We start from the raw sequence: 15852 nt of genomic DNA on the forward strand, positions 1-15852 counted from the left end.
AGAATGAGGCAGAAAATGTATTATTTGTAGCTTTCTATAAGATTTAAGTTGTTAAAAACGCTACATTGGTTAGCATTTCTTGTAAAACAAAATACCCTAACTGCATAAAAAACATTGACAAGGCATGTGATCGTGTATTTATTGGAATTATGTTTCATCTGTCAAAGCTTTTCTAACTATTTTTTGTTAAGCTGTAGAAACATTATGTAGCTCCTCTATTAAGCTCCCAAGGGAAAGTTCCTCAATGATGTCATATTCACCTTTTCACTCAAAACCACATGAACTTCTATGAATGTAACATATCATAAGAAAGTTTTTCACTGCTGTTCAAACACTTGAATCGCTTAATTTATATGAATAAATGTTTTCCAACTGAAAAGTCTAAACATTAAATGAAACAAATGACAATAAAATGTACATTTATGCATTTGGCAGACACTTTTATCCAAAGCGACTTACAGTACACTTATTACAGGGACAATCCCCCCGGATCAACCTGGAGTTAAGTGCCTTGCTCAAGGACACAATGGTGGAGGCTGTGGGGATTGAACCAGCAAACTTCTGATTACCAGTTATGTGCTTTAGCCCACTACGCCACCACCACTACATAAAATGTAAAGTAATCTCTTCAGTAATTCTTCAGTAATCAAAATACATTTGAATGTAACTGTATTCTGATTACCAACTATTTAAATTGTAACTGTAGTGGAATACAGTTACTTATATTTTGTAGTTTAAATACGTAATCCTGTTTCATGTATTCCGTTACTCCACAACCTTAGATATCAATTTGTCATGACAATAAGGTAATTTATTGGTATGAAAAATATTTGTACATTCATACCACCAAAGTGTTTACAGCTGAGCTGCATACAAATAAAGCGTCATCGTTTTTTCAAAGTACTGTATGAGGTTATTTTGAAGTGTAAACGTAGTGAAATGAATGCATTTTCAAACAAAAATGTATTAGTATGGACGTGGCCTAAGGTCTTTTATAGCTGCTTTTCCACTATCGGGCTGAACTGTTCTCATCACTAAACCATACCCTTCCGTGCCGGTTAGCTAACCGTGCCGTGAATTCCGGGCCGAGAACGGTTTATAATCGTACCATGCTGAACATGCTCAAGTGGAAATGCAACTGTAACCATTCTGTACCATGCTCAGAACCGTTTGGCCCGATGGTGGAAAAGTGGCTTATGATATAGAGCTGTCCAGTTTGTAGTCAAAAAACCCAGAATAGAATCAGCATTTTCGACCCATGAGTTTTTCCTTTTGCCCTTTTTTGTTTTTTTTTATAATGGCAGTTTTGTGAGTAAAATAAGGTCTGTGGCAAACATTATTTGAAGATACGTAGACACTTTGTTCTACAATATAAATTACACACAGTCATACCCCAAATATGAATTCTGAAGCCCTTGTGTTTTTTTTTTGTTTGTTTTTTTGTTTTTTAAGTATGTTGCTAACAAGTTGCTAGTTTAGAACTACTACGGTTTTCCATTTTTGCTAGGCACGTTGACTCACATGCTTGTGGTATTTGTAGTCCTTATCTAGCAACTCATTAGCAACAAACATTTTATTAAAACATTGAAGCTTTAAAATTCACTTTTGAGGCATGAATGTGTGTAATTAATGTTGTAAAACAAAACGCCCAAGTCTCTTTAAGTAATGATTACCACAGACCTTTTTTTTACTCATGAACCTCCGTTATAAAAACCCACAGATAATTTCCGAGGGAACCCATTGTGAATCAGCCTTCCAAATTTGCCTACAAATTGTCGTCAGCTGCTGAGGGAGTGACAGAAAATTTCTGACTGCTGTAATCCACCGCTCTCAATTTTTTATTCTTTTGGGAAGCTGTGAAAAAGCTGTTGATTTTTTCTTTTGTTGTTAGAGCAAATGGGTAAGCAAAAATTATATTTTAATTTATGTGGTCTACTATTTACCACTATACAAGTTTACCCTGCTCTCGTTTACTTCCACATTCCAAACCCGTATATGAGAAAGGGGTCCATTGGGTCTGGGGAAGCGATGGGAGAAAGGTGCCTTAGGTTGTTCCTGGCAGGGTACTCAGCCTAAGAAAAAGTAGGGAAAATATTTAACAAATAATACAAAAAGACGATCTACAAATAGAAAAGATAATTTTAAACTGCAAGTTTAAATATAACTTACTATTAGAGTTAAATCTCTAAATTTTTTCTTATTATTTCTTTTATATTTAACGGGAATACATAGTCATAAAGCAAGTACAATCAAGCAGTCATGTTTACAAGACCTTATTCATCTAACATATTCCAACATAAATACATCAGCCATTTCCTTACAAACACTTTTTTTTTCAAAAGTAGAGATGTCATTTGACATACATTTTGCTTTATGTATATGATATTTCCCAAACAATAGAATTTTAATTGTGTTGTCAATCGCCAATGAACCGGTATCACAATCCAAAAACAAGACCATAGCCTCACTTATTTGAATAATTTTATGAAAAACCTCAAAAATAATTAGGGATACTTGAGACCAAAATGATTTTGAATAAATACAAGTATAAAATAGGTGTGAGATTGTTTCTGATTCCAACATTGTGGTGAAAGATCTTCCTTAAACTTACTAATAAAGGCATTGCAGCAATAATATTGATTTATTACTTTTATAATGAATCTCTTTAGGTTTGTTTGGAATTACATATTTACTGATGTCTAACCGCAAATTCTGAATAGAAAGCAAAGGATAATCTTGCGTCTACTTCATAAGAGAACAAGAGAAGGGACTATTATCTTTGGTTAAGATCTTTCTAATATATAAGTTATTAAAAAAAATTATCCCTGAGGTCAGTGCCCCCAACAGTAAGACCTGGAAGTGAACCAACTACAGTTCCCTATCTGTCACTCACTCGACGTTGTGTCGATGTAGCGACACTAGGGGTCACTCTTGGGAGACCCAAAAACCTCTGCTTTTTTGAAAAAAGGCCAATGGGAATTGGCGAGTGGAATTTCAAATCAAAATCAAATCACTTTTATTGTCACACAACCATATACACAAGTGCAATAGTGTGTGAAATTCTTGGGTGCAGTTCCCAGCAGCATAGTAGTCATGACAGTTATGGGACATATACCAATTTACAATAAACATCAGATTTACAACACAATTTAAAATCTAATATACACATAATTACATAACACAATATACAAATAATAACATACAATGTACAGTACACAATACACACAATATAGAATACACATTATACAATAAAAAAAGTATATATAGTATATATAAAATATACGGTAGGTTGTATTGTACTGTATTAACATTCAGGCTGTCGGTTGATAGTAAGTTGCCAGTGTGTTGTTAAGAGAGAATATAATATAATAATAATATAATTTATGACAGTCCGGTGTGAGATATAAGAGTAAGAGTAATAAAGTGCAGTGCTGATGTAATTTGATTGTGGGAGATCAAGAGTTAAAAAGTCTGATTGCTTGGGGGAGAAGCTATCATGAAGTCGGCTGGTGCGGGTCCTGATGCTGCGATACTGCCTGCCTGATGGTAGCAGTGAGAACAGCCCATGGCCCGGGTGGCTGGAGTCTCTGATGATCCTCCGAGCTTTTTTCACACACCACCTGGTATATATGTCCTGGAGGGAGGGAAGCTCACCTCCGATGATGTGTCTGGCAGTTCACACCACCCTTTGCAGTGCTTTGCGGTTGTGGGCAGTGCTATTGCCGTACCAGGCGGAGATGCAGCCAGTCCGGATGCTCTCTACAGTGCAGGTGTAGAACCGTGTGAGGATGTGGCAGTTCATTCCAAACTTCCTCAGCCGTCTCAGGAAGAAGCGGCGCTGATGAGCCTTCTTCACAATGACTTCAGTGTGGATGGACCATGTGAGTTCCTCAGTGATGTGGACACCCAGGAACTTGAAGCTGCTGACTCTCTCCACTGGTGCTCCATTGATGGTGATGGGACTGTGTTCTCTGTCTTTTCTCCTAAAGTCCACCACAAGCTCCTTTGTCTTACTGACGTTGAGGGAGAGGTTGTGCTCCTGACACCAGTGTGTCAGAGTGTGCACCTCCTCTCTGTAGGCTGTTTCATCATTGTCAGTGATCAGACCTACAGCCGTCGTATCATCAGCAAACTTAATGATGGCATTGGAGCTGTGTGTTGCCACACAGTCATGTGTGTACAGGGAATACAGGAGTGGGCTAAGAACACAGTCCTGCGGGGCTCCAGTGTTGAGGGTCAGTGATGAGGAGATGTTGCTGCCCATTCTAACCACCTGGCGTCTGCTTGACAGAAAGTCCAGGATCCAGCTGCACAGCGAGCTGTTTAAGCACAGAGCCCGGAGTTTCTCATCAAGCTTGGAGGGCACTATGGTGTTGAATGCTGAGCTGTAGTCTACAAACAACTTTCTCACATAAGTGTTCTTTTTCCAGGTGGGAGAGAGCAGTGTGTATTGTAGATGCAATGGCATCATCAGTGGAGCGGTTGTTGCGGTAAGCAAACTGCAATGGGTCTAGTGATGGAGGCAGCACAGAGCAGATGTAATCTCTGATTAGTCTCTCAAAGCATTTGCTGATGATGGGGGTCAGAGCAACAGGACACCAGTCATTTAAGCAAGTGATTTTGGATTGCTTTGGAACAGGCACAATTGAGGACGTTTTAAAGCATGTGGGGACTACAGACAAAGAGAGGGAAAGGTTGAAAATGTCCGTAAAAACACCAGCCAGTTGGTTCGCGCACGCTCTGACACGGCCCAGAATGCCGTCTGGACCCGCGGCTTTGCAGATATTCACCTGTCGGAAGGATCGGGTTACATCCGCTACAGAGACGGAGAGTGAACTAACCTCTGTAGCTTCGGCCGCGAAAGCTCTCTCCGCGAGGGCGGTGTTATTTCCCTCAAAACGAGCATAAAAAGTATTTAGCTCATCCGGGAGAGAGGCAGCGGTGTTCACGGAGTTTTTATTCCCTTTAAAGTCCGTGATGATATTAATTCCCTGCCACATGCTTGTAGAGTTGGTGGTGTTGAACTGTCCTTCAATCTTGTTCCTGTACTGGCGTTTTGCTGTTCTGGGCATAACTCACTTGTTTATGCTCCTCCGCGTTCCCGGAATTAAAATCGGAGGTCCGTGCATCAAGTGCTGTGCGAACATCGCTATTAATCCAAGGTTTCTGGTTCGGGTAGATCCGAATTGTTCTGGTCAGAACGACGTCCTCTACACACTTTCTGATGAAACACGTTACGCTATCAGCGTAAAGCTCGATGTCGTCATCAGAGGCGGACCGGAACATCTCCCAGTCCGCGTGATCAAAACAGTCTTGTAGCGTAGATTCTGATTGGTCCGACCAGCCCTGGATCGTTCTGAGGGTGGGTGCTTCCTGTTTCAGTTTCTGCCTGTAAGCGGGCAGAAGTAGAATGGAAGAGTGGTCCGATTTGCCAAATGGTGGGAGGGATTTGTAGCCATCCCGGAAGGGATAGTAGCAATGGTCCAAAACCCAGTCCCCTCGTGTGTTAAAACTAATGTGTTGGTGGTATTTTGGTGCGACTGATTTGAAACTGGCTTTATTAAAGTCCCCGATCACAATGAACGTGGCCTCAGGGTGCGCGGTTTCCTGCTTGCTTATAATCCCATACAGATCCTTGAGTCTGTGTCAGCTTGTGGCGGGATGTACACAGCAGTGATAATGACCGCTGTGAATTCCCTCGGTAACTAGAATGGTTGACACAGAAGCATGAGAATTTCCAGATCAGGAGAGCAGAAAGACTTGATAGAATGTACGTTCCTCTGATCACACCAGGATTTGTTGATCATGAAACATACACCACCTCCTCTGCTTTTACCTGAGAGGTCTTTCGCTCTGTCCGCTCGGTGCACGGAGAGCCCCTCGGGTTCAATGGCTGAATGTGGAATCTCCGCAGACATCCAAGTTTCTGTAAGGCAAATAATGCAGCAGTTACTCGTCTCTCGTTGGAAAGAGATCCGTGCTCTCAGCTCGCAGAGCTTGTTGTCCAGAGACTGAACATTTGCCAGTAGAATACTGGGTAGCGGGGGTCGATTTGCGCGACGTCTTACTCTGATGAGAACGGCGGCTCTGTTTCCCCTTTTCCTTTTGCGTTTCCGCGGCCGGGCAGCCCAGACAAAGGGCTCTGCTGGTGTGTTTGTAAACAGCAGGTCGGCATTGAGGAATTTGTAGTCTGGTTTACGGTGTGTAATTGCAGAACCAATGTCCAAAAGTGTTTGTCTGTCATAGACAATAAGGCAGACAACATCCAAGACAAAAAACGTAAGAATTGTAAACAAAACAAACAAAACACTACAATGTTGTGTCGGAGCTCGCAACGCAGCAGCCATACTCGGCGCCATCTTGAGTCCAAAAATTTGCATGCCACTCTTCTGGACATATGTGTATAAAAGGAGCTGGTATGCAACCACTCATTCAGATTTTCTCTTTGGAGCCAAGCAGTTCTATTCATTGAAGCTGAATTCATCCACGAGTTCATTCACCTCATCTGCTGGATTTTACGGCGCATTTCAGTGGCTTCTCCCCCTCTGCACCCGTGGAGTGCAGAGAACACCCCTGGGTGCTTCGGCAGAATAACAAAAGAGTATATTCTAAAAAAAAGGGTATATTTTCATTCTAAAAGAGCGGCACACACAGAACATCTTTTTAAAGATGCCTTTCCATTTGTCTGTTATTCCTGGTTGCGGTCATTATCTCTCTGCTTCTGACGGCCACGATCGCTGTCTTACGTGTCTGGGCGCTGCCACGCGGAGACATCATTCGTGGATGGGTCTTGTCCTCATTGCGAGAACATGACCATGGCAACGTTGCGGTCGCGGCTTGCATTCGTAAGAAAGCAAGCCACCCCAGCGGCTCCCCGCCTCAGTCCTTCTACCTACAGGTATGAGGCTGTGCTGGTTAGCACTAGGGGCGATTTGGGGACATCATTGGGACCACCTCCGCCGGGTATCCCCCCATGGACCTCCCATTCCCCAGCACACTCGCTTGCCCCAGTCAGGTGCTCTGACGAGACCGCCGGCTCGTCTCAGGGTGAGTTTGACCTCTTGTTCAGAGCCCGGGAAGACGAAGAGTTATTGAGCGCAGCATTGGAGAGCGGGCTCATCCAGTTGGATGCAGAGGCTTTGACTGGGCTTCCTCCTTCGGGAATCGTCGCCCAGTCCCAGGCCGACGCGGAAATGACGGACATGCTTTCCCGGATGGCCGCGAGAGTTGGGCTAGAGTGGAACCCTCGTGGCTCGACGATTGGTTCCTGGGCTCGGGGCACCGCCCACGGCCACGCCCCGCCCCCATTCCTTTCTTTCTGGAAGTGCATGAGGAGCTGACAAGATTGTGAGAGGCACCTTTTACTGCCAGGTGCCGGTCTTTCAGCTCCCCTGCTCTCACTACCCTCGATGGTGGAGCAGCCAGGGGGTATTCGGTGATCCCCCAGGTGGATAAGGTGCTCGTGGTGCACTTGTGTCCGCAGAGCACCACCACCTGGTGCAGGCGCCCAAAGCTCCCATCCAGGGCCTGTAGGTTTACGTTGTCCCTGATGGCTAGGGCCTATGGTGCCGCTGGACAAGCCGCCTCCGCCCTGCATGCCATGGCTCTCCTGCAAGTACACCAAGCCAAGGCATTAAAAGAACTGCACGAGGGTAGTTCTGACCTGGGATTGATGCAGGAACTGTGCTCGGTGACCAACCTCGCTCTCTCCAGGCGACGAAGGTCATGGCACAGTCTCTCGGGCAGGTGATGTCCACCCTGGCCAGTGGCGCCTGTTTGGCAGACATCTGCAGAGCAGCAGGCTGGGCACCACCCAACACCTTTGCGAGGTTCTACAATCTCCGGGTTGAGCCGGTCTTGTCCCGTGTATTGGCAGGCACGAGCAGGTAAGTTCTGGGACAGCTGGTCGGGCGTACTGCTTGCGCATACCGCCTTTCCCCTCCCTTGAGGTGAAGACGTGTGCTCTTGACTCCCAGTCGTGTTCACAGACTGTGATCCCTGGATGACTTTCGTCCTTAGCCCTCTTGCAGTTGAGTTTGCGGAGAAACTCGCTGCCGGCCCAGTACGTGCGCTAATGAGACCTTGTACTGAGGTAGGTGCTCCACATGTGCTGGTTCCCCGAAGGTGACCCCATGTGATATCTTCCGCAAAATCGTTTCCCTATCGGTAAATTGCATCTTCCTTGGGCAGAGGCCCCTCTGCCCCCAGTCGCCATGCTTTGTAGAAACTCCTCCCCCTTCGGGTAGGACCTACCATGGGACCTCTCCACATGACATACTTCCGACAAGACTCGGTAAGACCATGTGACGTATTCCACTCAAAATACCTCCCCCCCTCTTTTTGGGTGGGGTGTGGTCTCCGCGGTGTCTTCCCCTTGGGAGGGACACCCCCCGACGTAGACACTTATGGCTCCTAGTCGGTTAACAAATTCCACTCTTTTTGGGGAGAAAAGTGAGGAAAACAGGCCTAGGGACCCCTAGTGTCACTACATCGACACAACGTTGAGTGAGTGACAGATAGTGAACATCATGGTTACTTTCGTAACCTCTGTTCCCTGATGGAGGGAATGAGACGTTGTGTCCCTCTTGCCACAATGCTGAACTACCCGCTGAAATGGCCGGGACCTGGTCTCAGCTCCTCAGCACAAAACCTGAATGAGTGGTTGCATACCAGCTCCTTTTATACCCGTATGTCCAGGGGAGTGGCATGCAAATTCCACTCGCCAATTCCCATTGGCCTTTTTTAAAAAAAGCAGAGGTGTTTGGGGCTCCCAAGAGTGACCCCTAGTGTCACTATGACACAATGTCTCGTTCCCTCCATCAGGGAGGTACGAAAGTAACCATAACGGTTTATACATATTTTCTGCTATTATGAAATGAAGAAATTTCGAGGAAATACAATGAACAAATTGTACATATTCTTTTAGAGGTACGTTTATCCCAAACATATAAATGAATTCACTGTAATTATATACATCATCAGAATGATTTAATAATTCTACAACAAAAATTAGGCCTTTGTCGAACAAGTCTTTCTTAAATACTGTCTTGTTTTTTATTAATATATTTTGATTGTTCCAAATAATGCATGTGTGGGGAGAAAAATTATGTTTATAGACTAATTTCCATTCCTCTAGAGCAGGGGTATTCAGTTAATTTCCAAGAGGTCCGGTATCTACATTTCCTTCCCAGCAAAGGTCCGGATAGTACATAGCTTACATGGTGTCAGTAGTCACATGACTATGAAATTATATAATATATATTTTTGAATAGTTTTTATTTCTTGCCATGCTGGCAGCAATAGTAGCCTACTTTGTAAAGAAATACAAAATAAATCCTAAACCAGGGGTACTCAATAGGTGGACTCCAGTCCGGATCCGGACCGAAGGACACTTCAATCCGGACCGAAATCTAAATCTTTGTGCTAGTTATCTGTCACCTGGCTAAGCAATTGGTTAAGCATATGCATATACACACGCAGAGCGGGAATAAAGCACATCCAGTGCTACGCGCTTATTCCTGCTCTCCACGCTATGGACATGAGGCGCCGCATAAAGCCTGATTTACTGTACGTAGATTCAGGCGCGGTTATTTTATCAATAGTAGCGGAGACCCCGGCTATACTGCCATCTTCTGCTTAAACACACTGCAGAAAACAAAAATGAAGCAAAATGAAACTATCTTCATCTGTCTGATATGTAATTCTGATGGTTCAGCTAAGCCAGGTCTGTGTCAGGACGTTTTTTCTGTCAAAATTTAGCTTCATTAATCAGCATGTTAGGAGCCTTTTTTATAATAAAAAACAGATTTTTGTTCTAATTTTGTGAAAATTAATAATAGATGTCATCATGGCATGGATGGCAAGGAAAGCCTATTTATACTTTAATTAAGCAAACAGTATTTTAATGCTACACTGTTGTTATGTAAATTGTTTGTTTGTTTGTTTGTTTGTTTGTTTGTTAGTAGATTCTCACTTTATATAAAAATGGTCAATTCAGACTTTTACATTTTTATAAATTTTCTCTCAGGGGACACCCCTGAACCCCCATACAGAGGTTTTATCCTTCAAAATGCCTCCCATATCCCATACACATACTATATTCTGAATGTAAAAATATTTAAACACAAAACTGGACTGCTGTCATTCTGCTTCAAAACTAACTGTTGATCTTTTAATATTTATATCCAAGTGGCCTCAACTGATGAAGCCTTGATAAAATATTTTAGTCCTTTGGTAGAAGATCCCTCAGAGCCCATTACTTTGGCTGTCTCTGGGCCCCGAATGTCCTCATCCCTGCCCAGTTTTGAAGAGACTATTTTGACAGTTTAGGATTTATTTTTTATTTCTTCACAAAATAGGCTACTATTGCTGCAAACGTGGCAAGTTGTTCAAAAATATACAGTACTGTGCAAAAGTTTTAGGCACTTGTGAAAAATGTTGCATAGTGAGGATGTCTTCAAAAATATTGCCATAAACAGTTTTTATTTATCAGTAAACATCATACAAAGTCCAGTAAACATAAAAAAAGCTAAATCAATATTTGGTGTGACCACCTTTGCCTTCAAAACAGCACCAATTCTCCTACTTACACCTGGACACAGTTTTTCTTGGTTGTTGGCAGATAGGATGTTCCAAGCTTCTTGGAGAATTCACCACAGTTCTTCTAACCATTTAGTCTGTCTCAATTGCTTCTGTCTCTTCATGTAATCCCAGATTGACACGATGTTCAGTGGGGGGCGTTGTGGGGGCAATGCCATCTCTTGCAGAGTGTGTTTGGGAGTCTAAAATGTATTTTTCCTATTGACACACTAAAGCTGAAGATATAAATAACCATCTTAAGACAAATGTTTTTGTGAAACATCTTAAGTGCCTAAAACTTTTGCACAGTACGGTATTTTATACATATTTCCCATTTGACTACTGACACCATGTAAGCAATTATCCAGGCTTTTGATGGGAAGGAAATGTAGAGACTGGACCTCTTGGAACTTTAATTGAATACCCCTGTCCTAAACAGTCAAAATAGTCACTTCTTGACGTGTCCTTTGGTCCGGATCTGGACCGGAGTCTGCCTATTAAGCACCCCTGCTCTAAAGCTTGTTTATGAAAATTTGACAATTTAATAGGGAGTTTAGTGCTTTAGAAATCACAGGAAAGTAACAATTTAAGCCCACCATATCTGTTCAAAATTAAGTTGGGGATAAAAAACCATGCAGAATTATTCCCACCGACACAATGCTTGATCCAATTTATTTTAAAGATATTGTTAATAGTGCTAAAATTTAGAGCATTTAATCCTCTCTCCAAGAAACGTCTAAAAATCGTTTTCCTTTTAACATACTCTGTATTATTTCTCCAGATAATTTTAAATAAAATAGTATCAATCGCAGCACACATCTTAGAATCTAAATAGAGTGACAGTGCAAGGTGCACCAGTCTAGAAATCCCTTCAGCCTTAGAAATCAGAACACAGCCCTGAATAGATAAGTTTCTTTGGAGCCAAGAGTTGTTGTCTGCAGTCTCAAACTGGTTCACAAAGCCGCCGGGTTCGGGTCAGAAGGACTTTGGGTTCGGGTTTGTAATTTATGAAAAAATATACAGGCCTTCCGAACTTGTTTCGCCCACGCGCTTTAACTCACACAGATACGCGCAAACGGATGAGTTAGCCGTTCACCGAAAGTATTTTTGCGTGCGTCTGCTCTGTTTTCCATTGTTGTCCTTTGTATTCACGCGCAGGATGAACATCTTTGACTCCTGCACCGCGTCTCGCTGTTTCTTAAGGTTTAAGTGGTTTACGATTACTTGTTTTTAGGTTACAAACTGGTAATTACAAGGGTATTATGCTATAAATGTGGTTTCTGTCCCCATGATTCATATCACTTAAAAAACATACTAAATGATGTTTTATTGAAAATGTAAAAATGCAGAAAGTTTTATGTGAGGGTTAGGTTTAGGGGTAGGGGACAAAATCTATAGTTTGTACAGTATAAAAATCATTATGTGGAGAGTCCTCGTAATGATAGCTGCACCCACATGTGTGTGTGTGTGTGTGTGTGTGTGTGTGTGTGTGTGTGTGTGTGTGGGCAGGTTTAAGTGGTTTATGAGGACATTTTTTTAGGTTACAAACTGGTAATTACAAGGGTATTATGCCATAAATGTGGTTTATGAGGACATTTCTAGTGTCCCCATAATTTAAATTGCTTAAAAAACATACTAAACGATGTTTTATTGAAAATGTAAAAATGTAAAAAATTGTGAGGGTTAGGTTTAGAGGTAGAGTTAGCATTAGGGGATATAATCTATAGTTTGTATAGTATAAAAATCATTATGTCTATGGAGAGTCCTCATAATGATAGCTGCACCAAAATGTGTGTGTGTGTGTGTGTGTGTGTGTGTGTGTGTGTGTGTGTGTGTGTGTGTGTGTGTGTGTGTGTGTGTGTGAAAGAGAGAGAGAGACAGACACAGACATACAGCACGCAGAGAGAGAGAGAGAGAGAGAGAGAGAGAGAGAGAGAGAGAGAGAATCCACGAATATGATGCGCTAGATTTCATTGCGTTTCTTGTGCAATTCAATATGAAAACAGCCAAATCCCGGACATTTAGGGAATCTAGAAATCTGACTGGATGCTTAATTAAGGTTCGAAAAAGAGGACATGTCCGTGAAAAGAGGGTGTATGGTTATCATAGGTTCCATTTAAAAATCTTCCGATTTATGGCATTATTTCTGCATTAACAAGTGCTGCCTTCTCACGCACCCTGCCGTCAACAACTCTGTCTCTACCTCATTCACATACACTCACAAGCGCGACATGAGATATGAACCTTGTAAAGATGATTAATAAATTAAAGGCTTGGTTTAAATGTTTTTCATCTTTGTTATCTTCCAAAATGACGGACAGTAATTTGAATTATCTGTCAATGTTTTAAAAAATAGGAAAGTGACAGAGAATTAGTTTAATGTAACTTTATTACATCTGGTTTGACTCGAAATATTTCAGCATTGGCAGCTTTTGTGGGTGCTTATTATTGTGACATTCATTTTACAGTAGTTTTTAAGCCACCTGTAGTTGTTATAACACCCTATAACAGCGCATATTCATCCGGTAACGTTAGTCTACCTGATGACAACAACCGTCAACAACTGCGGAAGTGTGGAGCATCCGACAGGAAGTCTCTCGCCGTAATGGCGCCGTCCATGGAGAAGTCAGGAAAAAGGTGGATAAACAGTTTTTTTTATTTTGTATTTTATTTTTTATAATGCTTTATTATCAACAAATAGCATGTACAAGACTAATTACCATATTGCAACAGAGAGACATATCACACGCTTCACAATACACTAGAGATTATTTTAAAAAAAAGAAAAGAAAAAAGAAAAGAAAAACACAGAGAGGGTACATATTTATATATTGTTGAATAAGCATAAATAGATACTTTTTATATGAAAATATTAAATGAAGAACATATTGCAGTTGTTTTAATTGCTTTGCTATTTTTAGATTTTGACATAACATCAATGCACATTTTAATCTCCTTCTTAAGCACTGTAAAATTGGGTTTGCCATTTGTGAATTTACATATATGGATATGAAATTTACATAAAAATAAAATAAAATTAATAATGAAACCAACATCCTTTGAGCAATGGTCCTTAATACAAAAACCTAATATCACATACTTATAGGATAAGAGAAAAGTTTTTAAAATATTATCAGCAATGAATCTCTGAACATCTTGTTGAAAATTTTGTTAAAAATTGCTTGGTAGGATAGACTCTATTAATTATTTTGTATGAGATTTCTTTAACTTATTTGTAAGGAGGAATTTTTGGGGCAACAACCAAACTTAGGTCCAGTTTACATTATTAAAGAGATTGTTCAAATAGAAAATAACAGGAGGAGTAGAGATATTCTCTTTCAAAAATAAAGATCTAATTTTATAATTGTTAGATTTTAACATGGAAAAGTAAATCGAGCCAACTGGGGTATTTTCAGGTCTGGGAGGACAGACAGAAAGTGCAGACATATAGACACCATTTCTAAAAAAGCATACCCACCCCAGCAGGTATAGCCTTTTTAACCACACTGAATTCTTTTAATGTAATAGGTATTTTGTATTTTGAGATAAAGTCTGCAAACTCAGATATAGTCCCATCATTATTGAATAACTGACTCACTAATAACAACCCATTCCTAAACCAATTGTGAAAAAATAAAGATTTATTCCTATACAAAATATTGCTGTTATTCCAGATAAAGAATCTTTGGGGAGAAAAGTTGTGTTTGTAAATGAGACTCCAAGCAGCAAGTGCTTGTTGATAAAATTTAGAGAGTTTAATTGGAAGTTTTTCAATCTTATAATTGCACATTAAAAGAAATTATATGCCACCTAAATGAGAAAAAATATGTCGAGGGATTATATTCCAAACAGACCATGGGTTTTGAAAATATCGTCTAAACCAGTTTATTTTAAAAGTATTATTCAGAGAGCTAAAGTCAATCAAATTTAGACCGCCTTTATCATATGAATTTAGTATTAATGTAATGAACTTTGTTTTTCCATAAAAATGTACCTAACATACTGTCAATTAATTTACATGTGTGTTTGTCCACATAAAGTGACTGAGCAGTATATGATAAGCGAGAAATGCCTTCTGCTTTAGTAAGCAAAACTCTGCCCTTAAGTGACAGATCTCTCAGCAAACAATGAATCAATACCTTGCGTGTCTTTTCAATAATTGGGGCAAAATTGGAGGGACACCTAGTCTTATTATCTTTAATTATTTTAACCCCCAAATAGGTGACGCTTTCTCTTACAGGAATGTTACAAATTGAGGACTCCACGCAGTTGCCAACTGGAAGCAGCTCGCATTTACTGATATTAAGATAAAGACCTGAAGCTTTGGAAAAGGGCTTAAAAGTTTCTAATGCTATAGCTACTTGAGAGACATCCTTTAGAAACAAGGCGGTGTGGTCGGCTAACTGACTTATTATCACTTCGGTATCATTAATGGTGATTCCTTTTAAAGGGCTTTCTCTAATGCGTAAATTTAGAAGCTGTGTAGCTATCAAGAACAAATACGGAGATATTGGGTATCCCTGTCTGACTCCGCGATTCAGAGCAAATCTAGGAGAGTGCCATTGGTGTAAAGCATTTTGATAGATCTACAAAAAAACTCACTAAATCCCATTTTACGAAGGGTCTGAAATAAAAACTCATGTTCTAAGGAATCAAAAGCTTTATAATAGTCCAAGAAGAGGATAAAACAATCATTAGAAATAAAGTCAGAGTAATCTAAAATATCCAGAACCAAACGTATATTATTGAAGATGTGCCTTTTTTGTAAAAAGCCAGATTGACATTCATCAATCAGATTGTTTAAAACACATTTCAGTCTTTTCGATGAAACCAAAGCAATTATTTTATAATCATTATTTAGCAACGTAATTGGCCGCCAACTATCGATTAAAAGGGGATCTTTATTTGGTTTTGAAATTGTGGTGATAAGTCCTTGACCCAGGGTTGGAGGAAGCAAAGCTCTTTCAAGACTCTCTGTAAAAACTTCAAACAAAAAAGGAGCTAAGGTCTTACTAAATGCTTTATAAAATTCAGCAGTTAAACCGTCCGTTCCTGGAGACTTATTATTTTCAAATCATTTATGGCATCAATCATTTCTTGTAATCTAAGAGGGGCTTCACATACATTAGAATCCTCGATGCTAAGCTGCTTTATGTTGGGCAAGGACTCAAAAACTCAGTGATAGATTGTTGACAAAAATGTGAGGTGTATAGATTACTATAAAACTCAGAACAAAAATTAGCAATGATTTTGGGGTCCTCAGCAATATCACCA

This window comes from Myxocyprinus asiaticus, chromosome 14 (genome assembly GCF_019703515.2).
Source record: "Myxocyprinus asiaticus isolate MX2 ecotype Aquarium Trade chromosome 14, UBuf_Myxa_2, whole genome shotgun sequence".
NCBI lineage: Eukaryota > Metazoa > Chordata > Actinopteri > Cypriniformes > Catostomidae > Myxocyprinus > Myxocyprinus asiaticus.